This window comes from Symphalangus syndactylus, chromosome 2 (assembly GCF_028878055.3).
Source record: "Symphalangus syndactylus isolate Jambi chromosome 2, NHGRI_mSymSyn1-v2.1_pri, whole genome shotgun sequence".
In the NCBI taxonomy this organism is placed as follows: Eukaryota; Metazoa; Chordata; class Mammalia; order Primates; family Hylobatidae; genus Symphalangus; species Symphalangus syndactylus.
In genome coordinates this window covers 88369183-88395650 of record NC_072424.2, presented here as the reverse complement: position 1 = coordinate 88395650, position 26468 = coordinate 88369183, and the positions used below count along the sequence as shown (strand labels likewise).

Sequence of the window (26468 nt, the reverse complement as noted above, 5' to 3'; positions counted from 1 at the left end):
TTAGAATGTACAAATAAGCAAATAAATAAACACCTCTCGTAATCTCACTACCAAACAGCCACTGTTAATAACATTTTTGTGTATTTCCTCTGAGATTGAGTGTATGAAATATATATATATATATACACACACACACACATATATATATGTATATACAAACAAAATGGATTAATATTCCATACGCATATGTGGGACATTTATATTATTTACAACTTTCTGTTATCTTAAATAAGGTGTGATGAACACCTTTACTCATAATTTTTTGTGCATAATTTATAATTCCTTTGAATAATTTCCCAAAAGGAAGCTATACCAGGGAAGTTGCACGTTTTTAAAGTCTAGTAGCTGAATTTCTAGCTAGTAATGGTTGAGGAGGAGGACCTTGAGAAGGGGGTGGAGGCATGGGGGGAGCTGGGCCTCAGGGGAGGCTCGGGAAGCTGCCCCTCTCCTTTGCCTCTTTCGGTTTCCCTGTTTAATCCTTCCCTCCTTCCCCAGGCTCCTCTTCCCCTGGCCTTCTCTTTCATCCTTTAATTCCTTCACCCTTTGCCCTTTCTGCCATTTCAACTCTGGATTTTTCCTCCAGTGCTCAAACCTCATTCTGTTCCATTGAATGTCCCTCATTGAATGTCCCTCACTGCTTGGCCTGCTTTCCTACCCGCGTCCCCACCAGGCTCCCTGTGGCGGCAGCGTGGGCTTCCTGCCCTCTTAGGTTTGTGTTCTGCAGGGAAGAGTGAAGGTCTTTTCTAGTGGCTCCCACAATGCCCTAGGGACTAGGTCACATGCCTAGGCTTGGCCTAGGTCACATGCCCATCTCTGAACCAATGACTATGCCCGATGTTCACTGTGGCCTCATCTGGGCCACCTGCTGGAGCCCTGGAGTTGGGATGAAGCCTCACCCAGCCCACAGGAAGTAAAAGTGGGGCAGAGGAGGGCCCTTGGATGAAGGTCGAGCTCTGTTCTGGGAATAGTGGGAATATCTTTGGGGCATTAATCTCCCATAGACAGTGAAACTCTCCTTGCTTATGGGAGGATATGACAAATGTGAAGATTTTGCTTTTAAATGTAAGAATTGTCAGTGTCATACCTAAGAAATGACGGAAAAAATATTAAATACTTACGAGTGTTAAAATAGATCAACTGCAAACGTGTGTTCCCAGGACACAAATCTGAAGGGTATACATTAACTAATAGACGGGTTATTTTTCTTTAAAGAAAAATCCCTTGTATCTTATATATACACAAGGGATTCTTAAGGAAGGACAACCTAGTCTTCCTTTTCACCCAAAATTTACAGTGTTAAAAATAATTTTACGGCCGAGGGGTGGCTCACACCTGTAATCCCAGCACTTTGGGATGCTGAGGCAGAAGGATCACTTGAGGTCAGGAGTTTGAGACCACCCTGGCCAACATGGTGAAACCCCATTTCTACTAAAAATACAAAAATTAACTGGGCTTGGTGGAGCATGCCTGTAATCCCAGCTACTCAGGAGGCTGGGGCAAGAGAATCATTTGAAACTGGGAGGCCAAGGTTGCAGTGAGCCAAGATTGTGCCACTGCACTCCAGCCTGGGTGACAGAGTGAGTGGGACTCCATTTCAAATAAATAAATAAATAAATAATTTTACTATTAGCTGAGAATCTTTTGAGTGCCAGATCCTGAGCTAGGCTCTTGATGTGTTGTTATTTTTAATCCTGACAACAACTCTACAAAGCAATCTTAGTACTCTTCATTTACAAAGGAGGAAAAAGAGGCTGAGAGAGATTGTATAACCTTCCAACAGTGACAGCACTAGTGGTGCCCACCAAGTGATCAAGCCCAGGTTGTATGTACCAGAATGCCCTTCTTGGCTAAGAAAACCTAAAATTCCCTAACTTGTGTTTGGCTGAATTTCTGAGGGCTTTGAGTGCCCACAGTGCTCCTGCTGCTTCAAAAGCTGCAGCTTCAGCTGCTTTTGAACATCTCAGTGACTGCAGGGACAGAAATAGCACTAAGTGGAAAAAGGATCCAAAAGAAGAATCTAAAACTTCAGCTATTATATAGACACAAAGATATACTACTTAGGTCTTTCCAAATGGATGAAAGGATGCCACACCTAGATTTCCAAAGAATTCATTCCTTTTGGTGTGGCTGAACTGGTGAGGTGTGGGGGCTGCTTAAAAGCATTCTGATGCCATCTCCTGGTAAAGCCTAGGGCTTGGGAACTGAAATGTACAAGAAATAAACATGCAGTGAAACACCTGAGAGTCTATCCTCTTTGTGCCTCCCATCATTTCTGCAGGCTGAGGTTTCCATTTAATTTTTGCATCACATCTTTAGCACTATTGGACATCCTGGAAATCTCATTCACAAGATTTCAGTTTGAAGTGATAGTGTTTGCTACCAGAGCCTCTTTTCTGTCAAAGAAATTGGAAGCAGGAAGGTTGATGCGTTCCTCCACAGGTGAGTCAACAAGAAAATGTTTGAGTCTTCAAAAGGTGTTGGTTCCACTCTTAGCTGGTGAATTCCATGAGCATACAAAGCTCTGTTTGTAACCCTGTCATATAAGAAGAATCTGGGATGCGTTTTTTATTTGGTACAGGAAATAAGAGGTGGATGATTCCAGTTTGTGGAATTTGACAGTCTTCTGTTCAGTCAGTATCTCTTATTTTGTTATGCTTATTTTAACAGAAAGAAAAGAGATCTTTTAGAATAATATGAAACTCACACTCTGCATGGAGACAGGTAAGGAGGGAAGCGTGGGATGTGTGCAGAGAAAAGGCAGCATGTCTGTTTGACTGGAGCAAAGGAAATGTGGCATGGGGGTGGAGGGACAGGGCCACCTCAGGGAGCGTCGAGGGTTCAGCCATGGAGTTCAGGCTTTATTCTCAAAGTAGTGGGAGTTAATGAAGGTTTTTGACCAGATGTATCAGAATTGTGTTTTCTGTTTGTCTGTCTGTTTGTTTGTTTGAGAGAGTCTCTCTCAGTTGCCCAGGCTGGAGTGCGGTGGTACGATCTTAGCTTACTGCGATCTCTGCCTCCTGGGCTTAAGCCATCCATCCTCCCACCCCAGCCTCCCAAGTAGCTGAGGTCACAGGTGCAAGCCACCAAGGCTGGCTTATTTTTGTATTTTTGTATTTTTTTTTTTTTTTTTTTTTTTTAGAAAAGGAGGTTTCTCCATGTTACCCAGGCTGGTCTCGAGCTCCTGGGCTCAAGTAATCCACCCACCTCGGCCTCCCAAAGTGCTGGGATTATAGGCGTGAGCCACTGTGCCTGGCCAGAACTGTTTTAGGGAGAAAAATTTATTAACTATATAGGAAATAGAACAGAAACAGAGGGTGGATGTAGGCAAGCCTGTGAGATGTCTACGATAGAGTCCCAGGCTGACACTGGAAGGCAGGCATTAGCATCAAGGATCAGAATGGAAAAGGCATCAGGAGGGAGAAGCTACCGTAGAGATGGAAGTTATGGGTCAGAATGGATAACGAAGGAAAAGATGGTGCTGCCCTGGGTGACTGCATGGGTGGTGGTGCTGTGTACAGATTGGGGCGAACGTGGAGGAAGCACAAGTGTTGAAAGAAAGGATCATGGGTCCACTTTTGAACATACTGAGTTTGAGGTTTCAATAGGACATCTTTGTAGGGATGCGCAGAAGACAGTTGGAAATATGAGTGTGGGTTCAGAGACAAGTCCAGCCTTCAGTGGAACTCAGACAAGTCCAGGAAGATGAGGAGGAAGGGGGCTAGAGAAATAGTAGAGGAAGGGGGCTAGAGAAATAGTAGGGAAAGGAAAGAACAGAGATCTGGGAAGCTGAGGGAGGAGTTTTAAGAAAAGGGTGGGCCAGGTGCGGTGGCTGTAATCTCAACACTTTGGGAGGCCAAGGCACAGGAGGGTCACTTGAGGCCAGGAGTTCAAGACCAGCCTGAGCAAGATACTGAGACCACATTTCTACATTAAAAAAAAAAAAAAAAAAAGTTAGTAGCTGGGGCAGTGGTGTGCACCTGTAGTCCCAGCTACTCAGGGGACTGAGGCAAGAGGTTTGCTTGAGCCCAGGAGGTCGAGGCTGCAGTCAGCCATCACACCACTGCACTCCAGCTTGGGTGACATAATGAGACCTTGTCTCAGGAAAAAAAAAAAAAAGAGTGGTGTGGTTAGTAGTATCTGATTTAGTAAAGGGCTGAGAAGGTTGAGGATGGACATTGGCAGACTTTGGCTTTTACCCTCATCCCTGTCCAGTAAGAGTTCTCTCAATTACAAAACATTTAAAAGTGAGTGGGAATCATTAATGGAACCATACATTTCAAAATGATTAAAATAGAAAATTCTATGTTACATTTTGCTACAAAAGAGTAAATGAGAGAAAAACATTAACATTTAAAAAATCATATTGTTCTCTACATGTTTCTGTATGCTTAAAACATTATAATAAATTGCTTTGAAAAGTAAGTGGTAGGTCAAAAACAGCAGTATTGATACAAACCACACTTTGGAGAAATGTGATAACTAAGTGAAGGAGGGAAAGCATGAGTGACTCAGCTTAACGGGTAGCAGGAAAGAAAGAACTTGCTTTTCGTTTGTTTCGATAAGGCAACTTGTTTATCTTTCTGGGGGCTATCGCTTACCCACCACCTGCCCCTCATCTTTGTTCCCACCTTCATTGTGGAGTCTCACACTCAACTTGACCTGGAAACAACTCAACCTAGAAACAACATGGTGAAGGTGAGAATGAAGATGGGGGCCAGGTGGTGGGTAAGCGATGGCCCCCAAAAAGATACGTCCACGTCCTAGCTCCTGGAACTGTGGATGTGACCTTATTTAAAAAGAGGATCTTTGCAGAGGTAATTCATAAGGATCTTGAGATGAGATCATCTGGATTATCCAGGTGGGTCCTGAATCCAATGACAAGTGTCGTTATAAAGGGCAGAAGAGGAGAAGACAGAGAGAATAGGAGGAGCCCGTGTGAAGATAAAGGCAAAGTTGGCAGCGATGCAGCCACAAGCCAAGGAACTCTGGGTATCACCAAAAGCTGGAAGGTACAGGAAGGATTCTCCCCTAGAGCCTTTGGTGAGGGAGCGTGGCACAGCTGACGCCTTGATTTCAGACCTCTGCCCTCTCAGAACCGTGCGAGAGTGTATTTCTGTGGTCTGCAGCCACCATATTTATTGTGGTGATTTGTTAAAGCAGCCCTAGGAATCTAATAGGGGCGGGGAGCTTGGCCACAGTCTGAGGTCCTGAGCAGTGGGGCTGTGTCTCAGGCTTCTCATTTTCCATGCCCCACCCGGGGCCAACACAATCAGTTATTATGAGTTTATTTCACTTGGGGCTTAAATTCACAGGACAGTATTTCTCTCAAAGAGACAACTTTGTCTTCATTTTTTTCCTGTCTTCATTTTTTTCCTGTCTCATTCCCAGTGGGTTTTAGAAAATCAACAGATATTTTATTTCTTTTTAAATTTTTTTCTCACACTTTTACCCCAGAGGATAGAAAGTCAACAAATATTTTAGTACTGATATCTTTCTCTTTCACTTCCATTTTTTAAGCTGGGACATTGGTGCCAGCGGGGCCCAGAGCTTGCAAGGGGAGCTCCTCCCTGGAGTCCCACTCCTGCCCTGGCACACAGACCAGGTGACGGGGGGGCCTGTGACCGAGCGGGGCAGCACGTGGCAAAGGGCAGGGTGCCAGGGAGGCCTCCCTCTGATAACTACTGTGCATTTGAGCTGCTGATGGGGATTGTCCCAACCCTTCTAAGGGTCATGAGGTGTCAGCTCTCAGCAACCAGGGAGACTGGACTGCACAGGGGACCTCAGGGCCAGGCGCCTGAGGAATGGTGATCCCTGTCTTCTCCCTGACTCTGCCTGGGTGAGATAGGTGCTGCTCTGGCCGAGATCCTCCTCCAAGCCAGACCTGAGGTTCTATTTTTGAGGACCAAAGGAGGTGAGGGATCTTGGTCTAGGGAGAGCTGACATAGACTTTCAAGGTGTAAGGACCTCCAGGAGCCACTCCAGTCCTCTTGTGTGCTGTTGTCTGGCAGCCCTAGGGGTGACTGCTGGGCGGGGTGGCCCTGGGAGAGATTGCAGCAGGGTTCTGCGCTGCCAACACTGTCACTTCCCAGCCACCCAGACCCAACCTTACTGGTCCTAGTGCCTGCCCTTCTCTTCCATCTTCCCCAGGCCAGCGAGGCACTGAGTCCTTTGCTTCTTTCTCACTTCATGCACCTCTGCCCTTCTTTCTCAAGCTGGCTTGTCCAAGAGTCCTTATCTGGAACCTCTGGTCTTTGTACCTCCTGGCCTGCCCTCAGCTGCTCCATTGCCTGGGTCCCAGTGCTTGCCCACCATATTCAGGGGACATCCTGGACTCTTTGGCCACCACCCAGACCCTTCTGTATTCTGCTCCCCCTAACAGCTCCCGGTCTCTGCATCAATCTCCCACTCTGACCACACTTTCCTGGACACAATGGCGCCCACTTCTGCCTCCATGCTCCTACATCCTCCACCTGGAATGCCCTCTCTGCTGACCTACCACACACTCCTTTAAGAATGAGCTTTCCTCCTTCCTCCATAAAGCCTCTTCCACTTGCTCCAGGCCACAGAGTTCTCTCTCCCATGACGGTTTCCTTCCTGTGCAATAGTATCGCCTCTGGAGCTTCCCCACCTTCCACCTGGTGCTGCTACATTTCCATGTATGTATGTATGCTTTCATTCATTCTTTCTTTCTAACGTTTGTTCTGAAAAAAATACATCATGTGCCATTATGCACCAGGCTCTAGAATATAAAGATGAGTAAGACCTAGTCCCTGAGTTCTAGAGGTCTCCAGGTGTGGTGTGTATGCTGCATGCCTCCCACTGGCTCTTCCATATCCAGCCTCTGCTCCGCTCATGCCCTGGGCAAAATGACCCAAAGCCAAAACAAGCAAACTGGTTCCCCTATAACCAAACCAGACAGCTTGGGGCCTGGCAGTGCCAGGAGAGAGCTGGCACGAGCAGGGCAGGGGCTGACTCGTATGGCACCATCCACAGGCCCCATTGCCCTCTGGCTTCTGGTGGTCTGTGGCTGGGGAACCCCCAGGAGAGCAGAGGTTGAAGCTGCAGGGGCTGGATTTCCCTGCCCCTTGCTGTGGGGTCGCCCTGTCGGCTGTGTCATGATTCCTGTTAGTTCCCACTCTGCTGTCTCTGGATCTAGTGACTGTTCCCTTCACCCTCAGGCCAGGGGTGGAGCCCTCGCCCAGCCCCCAACCCCACACCCTGCTCACACCTTCGCAAATAGTGTCTTTCCTAAACTCTCCCAAGTGTCTATATGTGCCATTTCCTGTCCGCCCAGCACCCTGAGTGAAAGCGTTTTGAAACCAGGGAGAAGCTGGAGGACAGAGGCACATAAGGTGCCAAGGACAGGAGAGACTGCACACTCTTTGTAGCTTCCACACAACCAGAGTCCGCTGCACAGAGTGCATACTCATGTCTACAAAAGAAACTTCACTCTTCTTAATTCAACCCATATCCCACTCTACTGCCCACGTGGATCATTTTATCATTGCGGGATGACCAAAGTCATTAAAACTTTGTAAAAAGCCTGCTTTAGTGAAGAGCTTCTGGCGAAGGCCTTTGAATCTGTGCCCCTGAGGGCTCCAGGGCAGGACCCCACTGGTGGTGTAAGACTTGCTGTCCTGATGTGGGTGGCAGTTGCTAAAACAGGGACTGTTTCATTTCATTAGCAGTGAAGTGTGCTGTCAGCCAGCAGTGATAGCCACGGGACAAGATGCAACCCAATCTGACTCTGAAACATCCTGTCCTAGCCACCGCTGAACTCTTCCCCCTTAGGGGGTAGCCAGAAGAGTGTTGATTGGACAAGGAGAGAGAGCCTTCTTGAAGAGGAATGGTGCTAAAGTCAACCTGAAGCCTTCTGAAAATTCAGCGGCCCTAGAACTGCCCCAAATGCTATTTACTGCAAAGCAGAATTCTGTATCTAGAGGGGTTGTCCTGGACTCCACTCAAGAGGTTTAGCTTTTAAAGAGCCTAAAGGATTCCTGGCTTATCTGCTGGGTGAGTGTGAGAGTCAGATCCCAAAGGATTATATGATATGATGGATGCTTTAGCACGCTGTTTCACAGGAATTTAACAGAAATATAAGATTGCTCAGTTGGAGCAGAAGTGTCTAAGAGACAAAACTTTTTAAAACCCCACTAATGTACAACCTCAAGCCACAACTGGATTCAATTACTGCGTGGAAAGAAAGGCATTTTCTTAAAAAGCCACTCTGTTTCCGTGCCTGGCTGCGAGCTGGGTCAGCCATGACAAAGACAAGCCTGTGTGTTGTTTTTGGTTGTTTTTCCTTTCAAGCTCTTCCCCTGGCACTGCCAGGCCCCAGGCTGTTTGGATCGGTTGTGTGGAGGCCAGTTTACTTGTTTTGGCTTTCAGCCTTTCTGTTCAGCATTGATGATAGAAGAGTGGGCCTGTGTCCTGCATGGCCAGTGATGGGCTATCAGCATGGCTTGGTGGTGGCACCATGCCCAGGTGCCCCTTAGGAGGCACACAGTGTTTAGAAGGCACACAGTTTGTGAGGAAGGTGAACATTCTAAGGAAGGAGACCGGCAGAGATTGTAGGGGACTCGAGAGGGGTCTGGGCACACATGGGTCTGGGTATTGACATTCTCAAATATTAATACAAATACCTAACATGTGGAGTGCTTACTCTCTCTAGGCCCTGTCCTAAGAGCTTTACATATATTACTTCATTTAAGCCTCCCAACAATCCTGTGAAGTAAATGTTATTATTATACCCACTTTACAGATGAGGAAATTGAGGAAGAGAAGGGTACATGGTTTGCCCAAGGTCACACAGTAAGTATCTGAGGGCCCACGTGCTTGATCACTCCATTGTCAAAGAGTATGGAACAGAAACTTTAAAACCATGACATGTGCATTTATGCAGCCACTAAATATTTTTACAGTGTTCTTTATTCATTATTTTCCTTAACATAGTATATTAATATCTGAAAGCATATTTGTATTGTTGTATAACATGTTTGAAATCACAAGAATGGAAAGACCCATTTGGTTCAGTCTGCCTTGGGGAAGATAAGAATATATATATAGAAAGACCTAGCCCGTGCAATAAGGCAAGAGAAAGAAATAAAAGTCATCCAAATAGGAAAGCAAGTCAAACTATCTCTCTTCACTGACTATATGATTCTGTACTTAGAAAACCCTAAAGACTCTGCCAAGAGGCTACTAGAACTGATCAATGAATGATTTTAGTATGATTTCAGGATACAAAATTAACGTACAAAAATCAGTAGTATTTCTATACACTAAAAATATCTAGACTGAGTGTCAAATAAAAAACACAGTCCTATTTACAATAGCCATGAACAAAATGAAATACCCAGGAATACAGCTAACCAAGGAGGTGAAAGATCTCTACAAGGAGAACTACAAAACACTGCTGAAAGAACTCAGAGATGACACCAATAAATGGGAAAACATTCCATGCGAATGGGTTGGAAGAATCAGTATCATTAAAATACCCCTACTGCCCAAAGCAATTTATAGATTCAAAGCTATTCCTATCAAACTACCATGTTATTCTTCACAGAGTTAGAAAAAAACTATTCTAAAATTCATATGGAACCAAATAGCCAAAGCAATCCTAAGTAAAAAGAACAAAGCCAGAGGCATCACTCTACCTGAGTTCAAACTATACTATAAAGCTACAGTAACCAAAACAGCATGATACCAGTATAAAAACAGACACATAGACCAATGGAACAGAATAGAAAGCTCAGAAACAAAGCTGTATGCCTACAGCCATCCGCTCAACAAGGCTGACCAAAAAAAAAGGACTTTCTATTCAATAAATGATGCTGGGATAGCTGGCTAGCCATATGCAGAAGAATAAAACTAGACCCTTACCTTTCACCATATACAAAAATTATCTCAAGATGGATTAAAGATTTAAATATAAGACCTCAAGTTATAAAAATCCTAGAAGAAAACCTAGGAAATACCCTTCTCAACATTGACCTTGGCAAATAATTTTTGGCTAAGCCCTTAAAAGCAATTGCAACAAAAAACAAAAATTGGCAAGTGGGACCTAACGAAATGAAAGAGCTTCTGCATAGCAAAAGAAACCGTCAACACAGTAAACAGCCTACAGAACGAGTCGCAAAATGTTCTCAAACTATGCATCTGGCAAAGGTCTAATATCCAGAATCTATAAAGAACTTAAATCAACAAGCAAAAACCAAATAACTCCATTAAAAATGGGCAAAGGACATGAACAGATACTTCTCAAAAGAAGACATACAAGCAGCCAACAAATATATGAAAAAAGTTCATCAGCACTGATCATCAGAGAAATGCAAATCAAAACCACAATGAAATACCATCTCACACCAGTCGGAATGGATTCTATGAAACAGTAAAAAACAACAGATGCTGGTGAGGCTGTGGAGAAAAGAGAGTGCTTATACAGTGTTGATGAGAATGTAAACTAGTTCAGCCACTGTGGAAAGCAGTTTGGAGATTTCTCAAAGAACTTAAAACAGAGCTACCATTTGACCCAGCGATCCCATTATTGAGTATCTACCCAAAGGAAAATAGATCGTTATACCAAAAAGACACATGCACCTGTATGTTCATCACAGCACTCTTCACAGTAGCAAAGACATGGAAACAACATAGGTACCCATCAGCAGTGGACTGGATAAAGAAAGTGTGGTGCATATACACCATGGAATACTATACTGCCATAAAAAAGAATGAAACACATCCTTTGCAGCAATGTGGATGGAGCTGGAGGCCATAATCCTAAATGAATTGATGCTGGAACAGAAAACCAAATACCCATGTCCTCACTTATAAGTGGGAGCTAAACATTGAGCACACATGGTCATAAACATGCGGACAACAGACACTGTGGACTATTAGAGGGAGGAGGGAAGAAGCAGGACGTGGGTTGAAAAACTACCTATTAGGCACTATGCTCACAAACTAGGTGCAATGTGCCCATGTAACAAACTGGCACGTGTACCCCCTGTATCTAAAATAACAGTTGATATTTTTAAAAAAGAATATATATAATCTTATATATATTATATGTAAAATATCTACGTTTTAGGGCCTGGCACATGATAGTAATGACTCATATGGAAAGCCAGTGAGCTTTCGTAAGATATTGCACACAGGAAAGTTAAGAACCAGCTTGCTGGGCTGTCTGTCACTAGCTCAGGCTTTCTGCATGAGCTTGGCTTTCTGATAGGAAAATCCAGGGCTCTGAGCCTGGAATGAACATATGTATGGCCCAAGCTCCACTAGCAGCTTAATTCACTGTGACAATTATCAGTTAGCTGCCTCTCAGCTCCAAATTCGCCCTTCATTACTCGCTCTGTGAGAATGATGAGGGTTAGGCTTTGTCAGTAGGAAGTCCTGGAGGGACACTGTGAGAGAAAATGGCTGTTCTTCCTAGTTCCAGGGGGCTTGCTTTCTCAGGCTCTTGCAGCCTGCACAGCTTTCTCTGCAGCCCCAGGTGGCCAGCAGCCTGAGATGCCTTCCTGCGGACAGCTTCCCTGGGCACCTCCCTGTGAATGACTTCTGCCAGAGCCCCCTCAGGAAGCTTTGCAGTAGGGTGCACAAAATGGGGTACCACCCCTTGGATGGCTTCCCTGGCACCCACTTGGGCAGCTTTGCAGTGGGTGCCTTGCTAAGCACTCTAGAGACAGGTTTCTGGAGAGCTTCAGCAGTGAGGCCCCTCATGAACTTTTCCCCCATCCTGAAAGCCCTGGCCAGACCCTCTTCCATGAGTCCTGGATCTCAGCTCTTCCTTGAATGCTCCATCTCAGTCCTAGGGGAGATAGCTGCTGTCTGTATCTGCTATTCCTATATTCTTTAGAGCTCTCTTTACCGGTTACTAGCCAATCTTTCATCACTTCAATCTCCTGTTACTAATTTGTTATAGTTAATTTTCTTGTAGAAATTACTGATTTGTCTCCTGTTCAGAGTTTAGTACATTCACCATATTTTTTCAGTCCACCATTTAAAATAAAAATGTAGCTCCCTTTACATGAAAAAACCTGCAATAATCATGGAAGCAACAAAAACAATATGAAAACACTTTCACTATTAATTTACTAAGTTAGAAGATTCTATATTCTCTTTCAGTTCTTGGCTATCTGTCTGATTTTTCCATATTTGTAAACTGCATGCATAATTGAGTCTGCACTCTATGAGTTGACCTTAGTTTACGTAAGCAGTTTGATAGCCCTATAGTCCCCAAGTAGCCACTGGTCACATAGTCCTTGCATTTGTCATCAGGCATGGCAATATAATATTCCATTTTCTTCACATGCTCAAATTTGCTAAGCTAGTTCCTGATTGTGGGATATGTGGGTTGGTTCATGCTTTTCCATATTACAAAAAGCACAGATCAAAATATTTTTGTTCAAGTTGCATCAACCCCACCTAATTTTTTCTCTTGTTTCTTCCTTTCTCGGTTGTCTAACAGCTGTGCTCACATATTTTCCCACCGATAGGCAAGAGATTACCGGAAAAGGGGTGAGGAATCCAGAGAGAATGTCTGCATAAGAAGGACGGTGGAGATTTCTTACTGAACTAAAGGCTTCGAGAATCGGCAAATACCTGCTCAGTAAGTATCTCCTGCCAGGAAAAGAACCAGTCTCAGAGGTGGAGGCAGAGGGGAATCATTGGTTGGAGAGGAGGAATTTAGAGTTGGGAAGCGAGGTCATTCTAGAGATCAAGACTGTCTTTTCTTGAGTCTTTCATAGTGTAACCTGTGACTAATGCATTAGTCATACTGAGCACGTGGAAACCACACAATATACACTAGAAAAACATTTTAGTTCTCAAGAATAGCCTCAAAATCAGACAATGCCTGAAGTAATTGAGAGTGGGAAGCACATTGTGCAAGTGATTACTGCTCTCTGACATTTTAAACTACCAATAACTCAATTGTTTCCTGAATTCCCAGAGAGTCAGAGAACATGAGAAAACCTTCTTTGTCACTCAGTGGAGTAAATGTTAACCTCATACTTAAATCTTTTTCTTTTTCACATAAAAGTGTTCCTGGTATGAAGCCCAGAAAGAAGCTTAAGCATAGCACCCCCTGTATTGTTCATTTTCTTGTTCATACATAATGCTTACCTGGAAATTCTTTATTTCACACTCATTCTTAAAAGAAATTTTGCTGAGTCTCCAAACAACTGTTTTCAAAATTTTCTTCCATTTTTCTGACTTGGAATCACTAGAAATTAAAACTATGCTTTTCTTAAAGCTCTATAAACTGAAGCTAGCAACTTAAACTTTGGGAGAAACAATAGCAACATATGTAGTTAATATCTATATATATATACACACACAACTTTTGTGCCTGCCTGCTGATGTATGGATTTCTCAGAAAGTTCACTTGAACACCTGATTCGAGCCACAATCCAGAAAAATCTGTCAGGTTGCCACTGCAACCTGAAGATGCTTGAGAGACTCTAGAAAAACTAGTCTATCGACTGCTCCAGGACATTCACCTTTGCTTTGCTTCTGTTTCCGTAGAAATGCCTCCTATTAAAGATCTGTTTGCCCGCATCATATGTAGTGGCCCACCCCGTCTGCAATGCCACCTCCTAGAATGAGACACAGCTGTTTAACTGAACTGATCTATTCTCAGGACTAAGAGACTGACTAAAGAAGATATGAGGATGATATATTTAAATTTGCTCTTTTCTGTTTTCCAATTTGTCTTTCCATTTCTTTGTCTATCTCTAACAAGCTCTAAAACAAATTTCTCCAAAGCTATCTGCTTGGCTTTTAATATGTGAATTTTTTTAAGTTTCAAAGTGATGACTGAAATATTTCACCCCAAAATATGGCTCCCTGGTATAGTGAGTATGTTGAATTCAATAACCTTAGAGATCAACAAGCACTGGAAGAGGCTTTTCCCATCTACATAAAGATAGGACTGACCCACCAAGGAGAACAATTGCTGTTGTTCTCCTCCGTTATCTCAGTATCCATTACAAGAAAGAAGACCAAGAATGTAACCACACCCGAACAGAACCTTTTTGAGATAATGACTGTCTCCAAGGATCATTTAAATTCCAAGAACTACTTACAAGTTAATTTCTGCTCCCCGATCCAACCATTTTCCCTGGTGATCATTTATTGCCCCTCAATATAGTTATTCTCCTCCCCATTCCCATAACCCATTCTACCCAGATTCAAGCCCCCATTCTTTCTGTAACCTCAAGATGGCATGTAAGCTGCTGTACCACACTGAGAAGTTGGGTCTTCATTCCGAAGGTTCCCATGTGTACACATTAAATAAGTTTGTATACCTTTTCCCCTATTTATTATTATTATTATTATTTTTGAGACAGAGACTCCCTCTGTCGCCTAGGCTGGAGTGCAATGGTGTGATCTTGGCTCACTGCAACCTCCACCTCCCAGGTTCAAGCGATTCTCCTGCCTCAGCCTTCTGAGTAGCTGGGATTACAGGTGCCCACCACACCTGGCGAATTTGTATATTTTTGTTAGAGATGGGGTTTCACCATGTTGGCCAGGCTGGTATCGAACTCCTTACCTCAAATGATCCACCTGCCTCAGACTCCCAAAGTGCTGGGATTATAGGCGTGCACCACCGTGCCTGGCCATCAGTTCCCCTATTTTTTTTTTTAAGTAGTTTTGCTGCACATGCAATTCTCAGTTATTTTCTCTTATCACTTTGAAGATATTGTTCCACGATTGTCTAGTTTCTGTTGCTGTATAAAGGTATGTTGCTAATAATTTTTGTAGATGATCTATCATTTTTCTGCTTTAAGATCTTTTTGAGTTTAGCATTCTGCAATTTTATTACTATCTTTTGCAGACTGGGTGTAGATTTTAAAAACTTTATCCTGCGTGGTATATGGTGTGCATGTGTAACTGCCCAGTAAGTTCTTTGTGCCTGCTGCCCAGATAGAGCCAATTTATCAAGACAGGAGAATTGCAACGGAGAAAGAGTTTAATTCATGCAGAGTTGGCTGAATGGAAGAGTTTAACACACATAGAGCAGGCTAAATGGAAGACTGAAGTCTTATTATTACTCACATTAGCCTCCCTGAAACACAGTCTTGCAGGCAGGGGTCTAGGGAATGGGGAGTGCTGAGTGGTTGGGTTGAGGATGAAATCACAGGGAGTCCAGGCTGTCCTCTTGCTCTGAGTCAGCTCCTGGATGGTGGCCACAAGACCAGAGGAGCCAGTTTACTGGTCTGGGTGGCGCCGCTGGATCCATCAGAGTGCAGAGTCTGAAAAATATCCCAAACACCAATCTTAGGTGTTATTCACAAAAGCAATTAGGAAGGTTAGGGATCTGGTGCCCTCTGGCTGTATAACTCCTAAGCCATAATTTCTAATCTTGTGGTTAATTTGTTAGTTTTACAAAGGCAGTTTGGTCCCCACACAAGGAGGGGGTTTGTTTCAGGGAGGGGCTGTTATCAGCTTTGTTTCAAACTATAAACTAAATTCCTCCCAAAGTTAGTTCAGCCTATGCCCAGGAAGGAAGAGGGGCAGGTTGGAGGTTAAATGCAGGATGGAGTCAGTTAGGTCAGATCTCTTTCACTGTCATAATTTTCTCACTGTTGTAATTTTTGCAAGGGTGGTTTAACTTTCTATATCTGGGAACTCATCTCTTATCCGTTCTGGAAATTCTCATTTATTATCTTTTTTAATATTGGTTTTTCATCTATTTTCTCTAGTCTTTTCTGCCACTCCTATTATATTAAATCTTATTCTATCCTCTATGTCTTAACCCCTCTTTTATGTTCTATCTTCCTGTCTCTTTGTGTTATATTCCAGGTAATTTCTTCAGATATATCAGTTAAATAATTCTCTTTTCAGTTGTTTCTTATATACTGTTTAATTTGGTCATTGAGTTTTTAACATCAACAATGAGATTTTTCATTTATAAATATTTTACTTGGCTCTTTTTCAAATCTGCCTGGTCATATTTCATAGTATCTGGGTTACTTTCGCACATTTATGATCTCATCTTGGATTTCTTTTAATATTTCCTATACAACGCTTGCTATGCATGATTTTGCATTTAAAATGCACTATTTTGCATTTAATAATTCTAATACCAAAGTCTTGGGAGTGTAAATTTATTGTTTGTTATTTTTGCTTTCTCTTTCATATGCTGGCTTATTCTCTTGCTGTTTGGTGGTGGTCTTTGATCCTGAACACATTGTGCTTGATCATTGGAAGTCTTGGGGGCCTAAATTGAAGTTATGTACTCCAGAAGAGGTTGTCACTTGCTTCTTCCATGGCCCAGAGGACTGGTTGAGCCTCCTTCAAGGGTCATGGTTTACAGTGGGAGACTTGAAGTTGACTTTTGCACCTTGCAATGGACTTGGGGCTTAGTGTCAGATTTTGTCCCACACTTACCTTTTAGCTCTTTCCTGGATTTCGGCTCACTGCCATTGTTTCTTTGTTTGGAGAGTTTGTTTGCCATTGCTGCAAGTCCAGCAGTGCATTAAAAAACATGTTGTAGCCAGAATGTAGTAGAATTATAGCAGGAGGCCTTCAGAGGATCAGTTTTGTCAGAATAGTGAGAATGGATGGCGTGTGTTCATAATGTTCAAGGCATAGGAACACAATGGTGAGAATTAGACAGGCACGAGTAGGTGTAGCCCACACTTCAAAATTTTAGGAACAATAAGACATAGACATAGGAAAGAACTAGAGCACATTTCAAAGCTCTCTCTATCTCTCTTTCTCTGTCTACATCTGTCTATCTATGTCTATATCTACAGCTGTATCATCTAAATGTCCTCATATGTAATACAAAGGTAGAGATTGGTGAAGAACTGATACCCTGAGTAAGTGTAGGATTTCCTTTAAGGGACTGAAGCTGGTACTCAGGGTGGAGGAAACAGCATGAACAGAGGCGCTGGGAGGGAATAAGTATGGGATCATCTCTGTGTCTCTGTTTATAACAAGGGCCTTGCCTCACTGTTATCCTTCTGGCTTCATAATTGCAGAATTTAGCTAGTAATTTTGTATACAAATATCCCTTTGGAGAGTCCCCTATAATTTCCTTATTTACAATATGGATGCCCATTAGAGTCCTCATAGTCTTATCAGGTGGCTTTTACATGTGGACAATGTATGGACTGTATTGTTTACTCCTTTGATGATCATTGTAGCTAGGGGTGCTGAAATCAATCAAGCAACAGCATCTCTCTGAGACGCACCTTGTTTCCTACTCTTGCATGCAAAGTTGCTGTTTTTTCCTTTCATTGTCCACTTACTGAGGTGGGGTTTGAGAGTTCTGGTTTCTGTTTTTTAACACTAAAATCACTGCTGACTTGTCCATCAAGTCAGCAAAGTCTTTCCTTGGTACAGCAAAGTCTGTCTGGCTCAACCTCCATGTGGTCCTGTGGCATTCTACTGAACTTTGTAGTTTTCTCTATTCTTCAAAACAACATTATCTGAAACAGGGTCTACTTCTGGGTTGTAAATTAGTTGTAGAAAATCTGGGCTCTGAACAAAAACCACATTTGAAAGCACATGTCTTCTCTTTTATTGGCTTTTGCTCTAAAAAGCAAAGGCTGAAAAACAGCTGTTAGCTGTTTATACAGTATTTTTTATTTAAGTGTTAGACAATGGCTGTTTTCTTCTCCACTTACAATGGCACATTTTTTCTCAGGCCATTTAAGCCCTCTCTCCGTGTGGCCATGGGTATTTGTATGCACCTCCTCCCTTTCCCTAGGTTTCTCAGGAGATTAAGGATTGTTGTTTTTTTTCTTCCTTTCTTCAGTTTCTGGTTTTTGGTTTTGAATTCAGACTTTGGTCTCTCAGAATAGATGGCCGAATTTGGTCCCAGGCCAGAATCCTTCTGGGCCAACTCGACACAGGTATTCACAGAAGACACTCTAGAGGAAGCTTCTATAGGTGCAAAGTGTTGATGGTTTGTGGCTAGATGACATGGGCAGAATTAGATATAGACGTAGTTATTGCTCTCTATTCTCGAGCCCTGAACATCGTTGGTTTGCTTTGCTCTATTAGGAATTCAGAAGATAATGCTTTCCAATCCCCTCATCCTTGAACGTGCTCTGAGGACACTGCCATTTCTCATTATCCTCATGGTCCCAAGCAAGCAAGATCAGCAGGGCTCAGGGACATATTGCACATGAGTGAAAACACTCCCTAGCCTGCAAAAGGAACCAGCCAAAATGTTTTTCAGCACTCTTGTGCTGTGTGTTACCATAGCAATTCCTACTATATAAGACAATAGTAACACCATCAAGTTACATGTTATACCAGCTTTTCCTGGGATTTTATTTGCCTACAATCTGCCTCCTTTTAATCAATTTCTGTTCTTTCAGATCATCAACTTGTATTATTTACATATGGGGGAATAGTCTAACCTGTGATTTCTGGAAAAGGCAGCTTCTTATACCTCACTAAGAAGACACAGGGGCTGGGTATATCTCCCTGAGATCTTAGACATTCAAATTCTGCCTAACGGACATGAGCCCCTTCATTTACGCATCCATCACACCGTGGGCTGGGCCACCTCTAAACCAGTTTCTAGGACTGGGGAATTTTTTTTTGTTTTTTTAGACAAGTACTCACTCTGCCATCCAGGCTAGAGTGCAGTGGCACAATCACAGCTTATAGCTCACTGCAGCCTCTAGCTCCCCAGGCTCAGGTGACCCTCTCACATCAGCTTCCCAAGTAGCTCAGGTGACAGGAATGCACCACCACACCCAGGTAATTTTTGTATTTTTAGTAGAGATGGGGTTTTGCCATGTTGCCCAAGCTTGTCTCAAACTCCTGGGTTCAAGCAATCCTCCCACCTCAGCCTCCAAAAGTGCTGGGATTACAGGCCTGAGCCACCACATCTGACGAACTTGGAAATTCTTACAAGGTGACGCCAGGGAAGCACTGCAAGCTTGTTAGAAACTGCTTTTGCAAAACTTATAATGGTGAGAAAATTATGACAGTGAAAGAGATCTGACCTGACCAACTTCGTCTTGCCTTTAACTTCCAAACTGCCCTGGTCATTCCTGGGCATGGGCCAAGCTAACTTTGGGAGAATTTTAGTTTATAGTTTAAATGATAATAACTCTTCCCAGAATGAAACTGCCTTTATAAAACTAATAAAAGGCCACAAGTTTAGGATTATGAGAGGGACTTGAATTCTGCTAAGATGTAGGCACAAAGGATTATCAGCCATTGTTCCAGAGGTCACAAGATTTGTAACTTCCCCAATTACTCCTATAAATAACCTCACTATTGTAGACCTTTTGAGATGTTTTTCCAGACTTTTGCATTTCTGATGACCGGATGACTCCACCTGGACTCGAGACTCATGACTCACCCAGTCCTGTGGCCCCACCCAGAAGTGGACTCAGAGCAAGAGGACCATTTTCCACACCCCAGTGAGCGCATCCCCAACCAATCAGCAGCACCTGTTCCCTAGCCCCCTGACCGCCAAACTCTCCTTGAGAAACCGTAGCCTCCAGATTTTCTGGGAGGCTGATTTCAGTAATAATAAAACTTTGGTCTCCTATGTAGCTGGCTCTATGTGTATTAAAGTCTTCCTCTATTGCAATTCCCCTGCCTTGGTAAGTCAGCTTTATTTGGGCAGTGGGCAAGAAGAATTCAATGGGTGGTTACATGTTGAAATAAATATGTACCTGGATAACAGGGAAGCTTTGTACCCTTCACAGAGAGTCTAGGCATTTGCAAATCTGTAGTGACAATGCCACCTCCAATCCCCCAACAACCCTCCCCAAAGTACTCCTCCGTCTTATTCTGCATCACACATAACTAAACACTTTTTGCTCGTATTTAATAAGGGAACAACACATTGTGATTGTTGCTTTTAGAATAATTGGTCCAAATTAGATAATTAGAAAAATAGTTCCCATAGACGTAACTCAAAACAGTAGGTTTGTATGACACTACTTCAAAAACAAGTTTTGTGGTTAAAATAATAGCTCCCTTCGGGAGATAAGAGTTTTGGCATATTAAAGGCTCCAAGAAGTCCTGTGACAAAGACATTTTGTGGAACTCTGTTTTCACAGGACATCTATTAACCTCTCTCAGTACAGCCATGAGGAAAACATGTCCTGAAATCTGTCTTGAAGTTCAAGTTGTCAGCATCCTCAGGCACATTCATCCACTGGGAATCCTGGTTTCAGCTGCCCCATCCTGCTGCTGCCCTCTCTCCACTGATCCTTACCGACTCCCTTTGTTTATGGGACAGGGCTCAATAATGGAGAAGATCAGGGTCCCACACACTTCCTCAGAGCTTAAACTAAGAGGGGAGGGGAGCTGACAGTGGAGGGAAGAGCTGCCTCTTCTGCATGGTTGTCCTCACCCACCCTCTTGCCTACAGGGGGCTGCTTCTTTTGTGTGGCACATTTGCTTTCACTATTAATAACTGTATAGTTCATTTGCCATCCTATTCTAGTTGTGGACCAGTTGGAGGGGGGCATAGACATAATGCGTGAAGAAGGATGCTGACCCGCAGCTATTCTTCCAGAAAAAGGCAGGCACCCCCAAAGTACAAGGGGAAGGGCACTTCCCCTTAGCCAGGTGAAAGCTGGCATGCAACATAAAGTCTAAGTTGAAATGGATATGGCAACCACAAGGAAACGTGTGACTTTGCAAAGAGAGACAGATGGACAATGACTCGGACAACTGTACCATACCAGAAGCACACCAGCTTCCTGAGCACAGAAACATCCGTCTCCAGCCCAGAGATAGAAATGTTTGTAAAACCGTGTAACAAGATTCTGCCCAGTCTCCCACTAGGTGTCTGGGGAAATAAGTGGCTGGAGGATAAAGAGGAGGAGGAGGAGGAAACAGGCTCGTTCTGGCCAGTAATTCTCTCAAACAGGTGATGAGTATTGTTGCCAGCAGAACTTCTCAAAGGAAGGTATCTTAGTTTAGGGTGTCATAACAAAACACCATAGACTAGGGGGCTTATAAACAACAGAAATTTATTTCTCACAGTTCTGGAGGCTGGTACCCCCAAGATCAAGGTGCCAGCTGGTTCGGTGTGTGGTTAGGGCCCCGATCCTCATAGATGGCCAGATTCTCACTGTAACCTCACAAGGCAGAAGGGGTGAGGGGTCTCTTGGGGCCTGTTTTATGGGGACACTAATCCCATTCATTAGGGCTCTTTATGACCTAACAACCTCCCAAAGGCTCTGCCTCCTAATACCATCATTTTGAGGATTAGGATTTCAATATATGAATTTGAGGGGGACACAAATATTCAGGTCATAGCAGAGACTGACTTCCATTTGTCAATGAAACCAGACTATGTACGGACCACTCTTGCCATCCATGCCATGGTTTGCATGTGATGTTGGGCAACAGGCTTATTTGGCCACATTCATGCCCACATCCACTAGACATGCACACTCTTCCCAAGGAGGGAAAAAAAAAGCTAGAAACTGGTTGTGTAACAATCATTAGTTTTATAGCTGAGTAAGTTATGAATAATAGTGCTTCCAGCGATTTCATTACCAATCTGCCCCCAGGAGCAAGATGAAGCTGATAAAATATTTATGGGCTAGTAAATTTTTTCTACTAATTTGCAAGGCTATAATAAAATCCATGAACTTGATGGCCTGCAGGAAACATAACAAGAACTAGGAATGTAGAGTAATTTAGAGGTAGAAAGCCTCTTAAGGCCCTACAGGAAATGACTCCCAGAAAGCAGATGAAGCACAGTATTTTAAACAGAAAATAATGATGTTATGTTTGTACTTAACCAGTTATAGCCTGAGAACAATTTTCCACAAGGAAATTGTGGAAATTTCCTGCTCTCCATTATTCTTCCCTTAAGAAATAAAATTAATTCAAGTATATAAAAAACAATATTCAAATAAAAACAATTACTGGAACACAGTGTATCCTGTAATGAATATGAACTTTTAGGATTGTAATTGTTAAGAAACTACAGTATACACAGTCACATTGTGCCCTCTTGTGGCAGAAATATTGTTGTGATCCGAGGACACGCCCTGGTGTATTTTATTCAGTAATTAATCAGGTTTGTTTGGGGGAAGTTAGTTCAAGTGAAAAGATGGTTTGCAGAAGGTAGTTGGCAAAGAGTTGTTTCTGGGGCACTCTAGAGGGTGCACACCTGGAAGGGGCCGTTCTTAGCCAGGGGAGCAGCTGTCAAAAGGATTCCTGATGTTTCAACACATGCTAAGAAATACCCATCACAGAATTCTGCTTCAATTGTCTGTCTAATGTTACACTTGCTCATTTAAGATATTTTATTACTAGTTAACCTAATCTATAAATAACAGTAAGTACTATTATTTAGTGAAACAGTTGATACACAGTATCTCAATCTCAGAACTATGAGGTAATATAAGGAAACTGAAGATCACAGATACTAACTAATGCTGTAGTTTACTTAACTAGTAAATGGAAGAGCTGGGATTTGATTTAACTTCCCATGTTTCTATAAGCCTATGCACTTTCCATTCTGCCAAGATGACTCTCTAGACAAATATTTCCTGAGTACTGAATACAGGTGAGACTCTGTTGCTGGGTCCCCTGGAATTGACAAAGTGTAAGTAATATACTCCCATCCTTCAGGAACTTATGGCCTAAATAGGGAAATAAAAACATACACGGAAAAGAAACTGCCATACAAGGCAGCATACAAGGAATATCCATGTAGAACTTTTTTTCCTTTTTTTTTTTTTTTTGAGACGGAGTCTCGCTCTGTTGCCCAGGCTGGAGGGCAGCGGCGTGATCTCGGCTCACTGCAAGCTCCGCCTGTCGGATTCACGCCATTCTCCTGCCTCAGCCTCCCGAGTAGCTGGGACTACAGGCGCCCGCCACCACGCCCGGCTAATTTTTTGTATTTTTAAGTAGAGACGGAGTTTCACAGTGTTAGCCAGGATGGTCTCGATCTCCTGACCTCGTGATCCACTCGCCTCGGCCTCCCAAAGTGCTGGGATTACAGGCATGAGCCACCGCGCCCGGCCATGTAGAACTATTTTTTAAACAAATACACAAAAGATCTGTATAGTCATGTACATTTCTCCCCTTCAGAGCAGTAGAGTTCTATACTTTCTGCAGTTACTCTCCTATTGCTTTTGGATTTGAGTGTGAGCCGGACTTGTGGCTTGCTTCTAAGCCATAAAATACGGCAAAGCTGTTGGGATGTATGTGATTATGTGTGACTACATGATTATGTTACATAAGATATTAGCACCCATCTTGCTGGGGTCTCTTTCTCTCTGGCTTTGAGGAACCAAGTGATTACGCTGGGGAACACATGGCAAAGAACTGTGTGGGTGGTGTCTAGGAGCTGAAGGCAGTATATTGAAGTCCTTAGTCCCAAAACCATGAGAAACCCAATTCTGCCAGTAAGTGCCTCCAGTTGAGCAGTAACATTGTTACTCAACGATAGATAACTAGTACATTTATCTTTTAAAGTTTTATAATTTTAAATCTTGCATTTAGGTCTTTGATCTATTTCAAGTTCATTTTTGCTTTTTTTTTTTTTTTTTTGAAACAGAGTCTTGCTCTGTCACTCAGGCTGGAGTGCAGTGGCAGGATCTCGGCTCACTGCAAGCTCCGCCTCCCGGGTTCACGCCATTCTCCTGCCTCAGCCTCTCCGAGTAATTAGGACTACAGGCGCCCGCCACAACGCCTGGCTAATTTTTTTTGTATTTTTAGTAGAGACGGGGTTTCACCGTGGTCTCGATCTCCTGACCTCGTGATCCGTCCACCTCAGCCTCCCAAAGGGTGTATTTTTAGTAGAGATGTGATTTCACCATGTTGGCCAGGCTGGTCTCCAACTCCTGGACTCAAGCAGTCCACCCACCTTGGGCTTCCAAAGTGCTGGGATTACAGGCATGAGCCACTGTGTCTGGCCTCCTGTTTCTAGGCTCTCTGCTCAGCTAATCTATGTATCTGCCTTTATGCCAATGCACACTGTTTTACTTATTGTAGCTTTTTAATAATTCCTGAAATCAGATAGAATAAGTCTTCCAACTTCATCTGTTCTTTTTTCACCAAAGATATTTGGCTATTCTAGATGCTTTACATTTTCATAAAATATTAGAATGCAAGTTCATCGCCACACCAGAGCATCCCCCTTTTCTGCCCTGTTGTCCCAGGCCAACAGCCATAGCCTCTTTGCTTTAGTTTCCTCAACCCTGGATAACCTGTCCCGTGGCTCACAATTTCAGGGGACATGTGTCAAGCTCTCTGAGAGGTTTCCTTGAAGCTCCTCTTCAGACTTATGGTGAGAAAGTGTCATCACCCCTCACAAGGTAGCAGCAGCTCTCACCAGGAACTCTTCCTGTAAGCCCACTCCCAGTGGAGTTCCAAGGGGAGAGCCACGAGACTGTTTTGTGCCTTCTATGTGGCCTATATTCTTGGCCACTTGCATTGAATGTCTTCATCTTGGTCTGTCTCAAAATTTCCTTTGTGTCCAATATTTATCATGTCTTTGTGTTTCACTCAACACTTCCAATTCAGTGTTTTGTTACTCATCTAAATTTAAATGTTACACATTTAGATAATTTCATCTAGAAGTTTTAGTTGTTTTATAGTGGAAGGGATGTTCAGGGAGTTGAGCTTGCAATAATCCTGGAAACAGAAGTTTGCAATTATTTGCTTACCCGTTATTGCTGCTATTTTCTTCCTGTTACCATTATAGTTATAGATCAATCATATGGAATGTACAAATTGTTTCTCTGTAGTGCAATCTCATCACAGAACACAGAACTATCCTATTTGGGGAGGCAGAAGAAATAGAGTAATACTTTGCCCTTTGAATATATTGGGAAGAAGAAAAGTGCTCAGATCTCAGTAAAATCTGAACATTTCCAGGTCCTTTCCAATATTTAGATGTAGCTCTTGTGAGTACCAAGTACTAAACCTCCCAGCTGGGGAATGTTACATAGCAGCATTTAAATGGGAGATGAACAGTCTTAACCACATGCTGATTCTGAGGCGCTTTCCTGAAGAATGACTATATAAATCCAGGTGAGTGCTTGTAAAACACACAATTACACCCCCACGGAGTGGACTGAAAGCACGTAGTCAGGCAATGAGCACAGTTTCTCAAGGTTAATAATATGGCTATAAAAGAAATACAGGATCTCCTTCACTTTTTTTTTTTTAAAGGAAAAGGCCAATATTTATGCTTGAATGTCTTTATAGTTTGAGACATATTTTTTATTAAAATAAATTAATACATAATTGATGATGTATATATACATATGTACCTTTGTTTGGGGTCAATTTTTTTTTATAACCTTGTAGTTTAAACCCAAGGGAAAATTTTTTAAACTGATAATTTACTTGAGTTTTAAAAACCTGATGATGAGGTTCATAATTAAAATAGTTGCAATAGCAGTGTAGTATATGATAAAGGCAGCATTTGAATCAATGCAGAAAAAATGGTTTAGTGTCACTCCACAGTCTTGGGACAATTGGCAGTTATTTGGAAGAATGTATCTATGTATCCTTACCTTTTTCTTTTCTTTTTTCGTTGTTTTTTGTTTGTTTGTTGTTTGTTTGTTTGTTTGTTTGTTTTTTTCAGTCGGATCTCACTCTGTTACCCAGGCTGGAGTGGAGTGGCACAATCATAGTTCACTGCAGCCTTGACCTCCTGGGCTCAAGTGATCCTCCTGCCTCAGTCTCCCAAAGTGCTGGAATTACAGGTGCGAGCCACTGCTCCTTGCAATCTTACTCTTTCTACCAATAAAAATTCCAGATTGTATTAGTCTGTTCTCACACTGCTATAAAGAACTACTTGAGATTGGGTAACTTATAAAGAAAATAGGTTTAACTGACTCATAGTTCCACAGGCTTAACAGGAAGCCTGACTAGAAGGCCTCAGGAAACTTACAATCATGGCAGAAGGTCAAGGGAAGTGTGCACATATTTACAATGGCAGAGCAGGAGACAGAGAGCAAAGGGGGAGATGCCACACACTTTTGAACAACCAGATCTCATGAGAACTCACTCACTAGCATGAGAACAGTAAGGAGGGAGTGTGCCCCATGATTTAATCACCTCCCACCAGGCCCCTTCTCTGACATGTGGGGATTACAGTTCAAGATGAGTTTTGGGCAGGGACACAGAACCAAACCATATCACAGATGAGGTTTTATATGTAAAACACAAAGAAACACAAACCTTAAAGCAACAGAATAAACCCATATATATGTATGTGTACATATGTGCATGTGCACACATACATATATTCATGTACTCATGTAAAAATTTTGTAGCACCCAAGGGTGTAAAGTAAAAAATAAATGTCCCTTTCTTCACCCAACCTTCGTGTTCTATTCCCCGGGAGAAAACAAGTTATCAGTTTCTTGCACGTCCTTCCAGAGATATTCTGTATATATTTAAGCATATATGTGTATACTTTTATTAAAAGACATTCTATTGGATAGAAAAGATTATTCTATTCACTTTTTTGGCAAAATATTAATATCTTGAAC

General features: G+C 42.8%; 1 long non-coding RNA gene across 1 annotated transcript; it reads left to right on the top strand.

The window, feature by feature from the left end:
* Window positions 1-2250: 2250 nt before the first annotated feature.
* On the top strand, window positions 2251-25645 carry LOC134735586 (uncharacterized). The gene is made up of 4 exons (XR_010118813.1): window positions 2251-2439; window positions 2668-2721; window positions 12473-12613; window positions 25556-25645. It is a non-coding gene; the product is annotated as an uncharacterized lncRNA (long non-coding RNA).
* The last annotated feature ends 823 nt before the right edge of the window (window positions 25646-26468 follow it).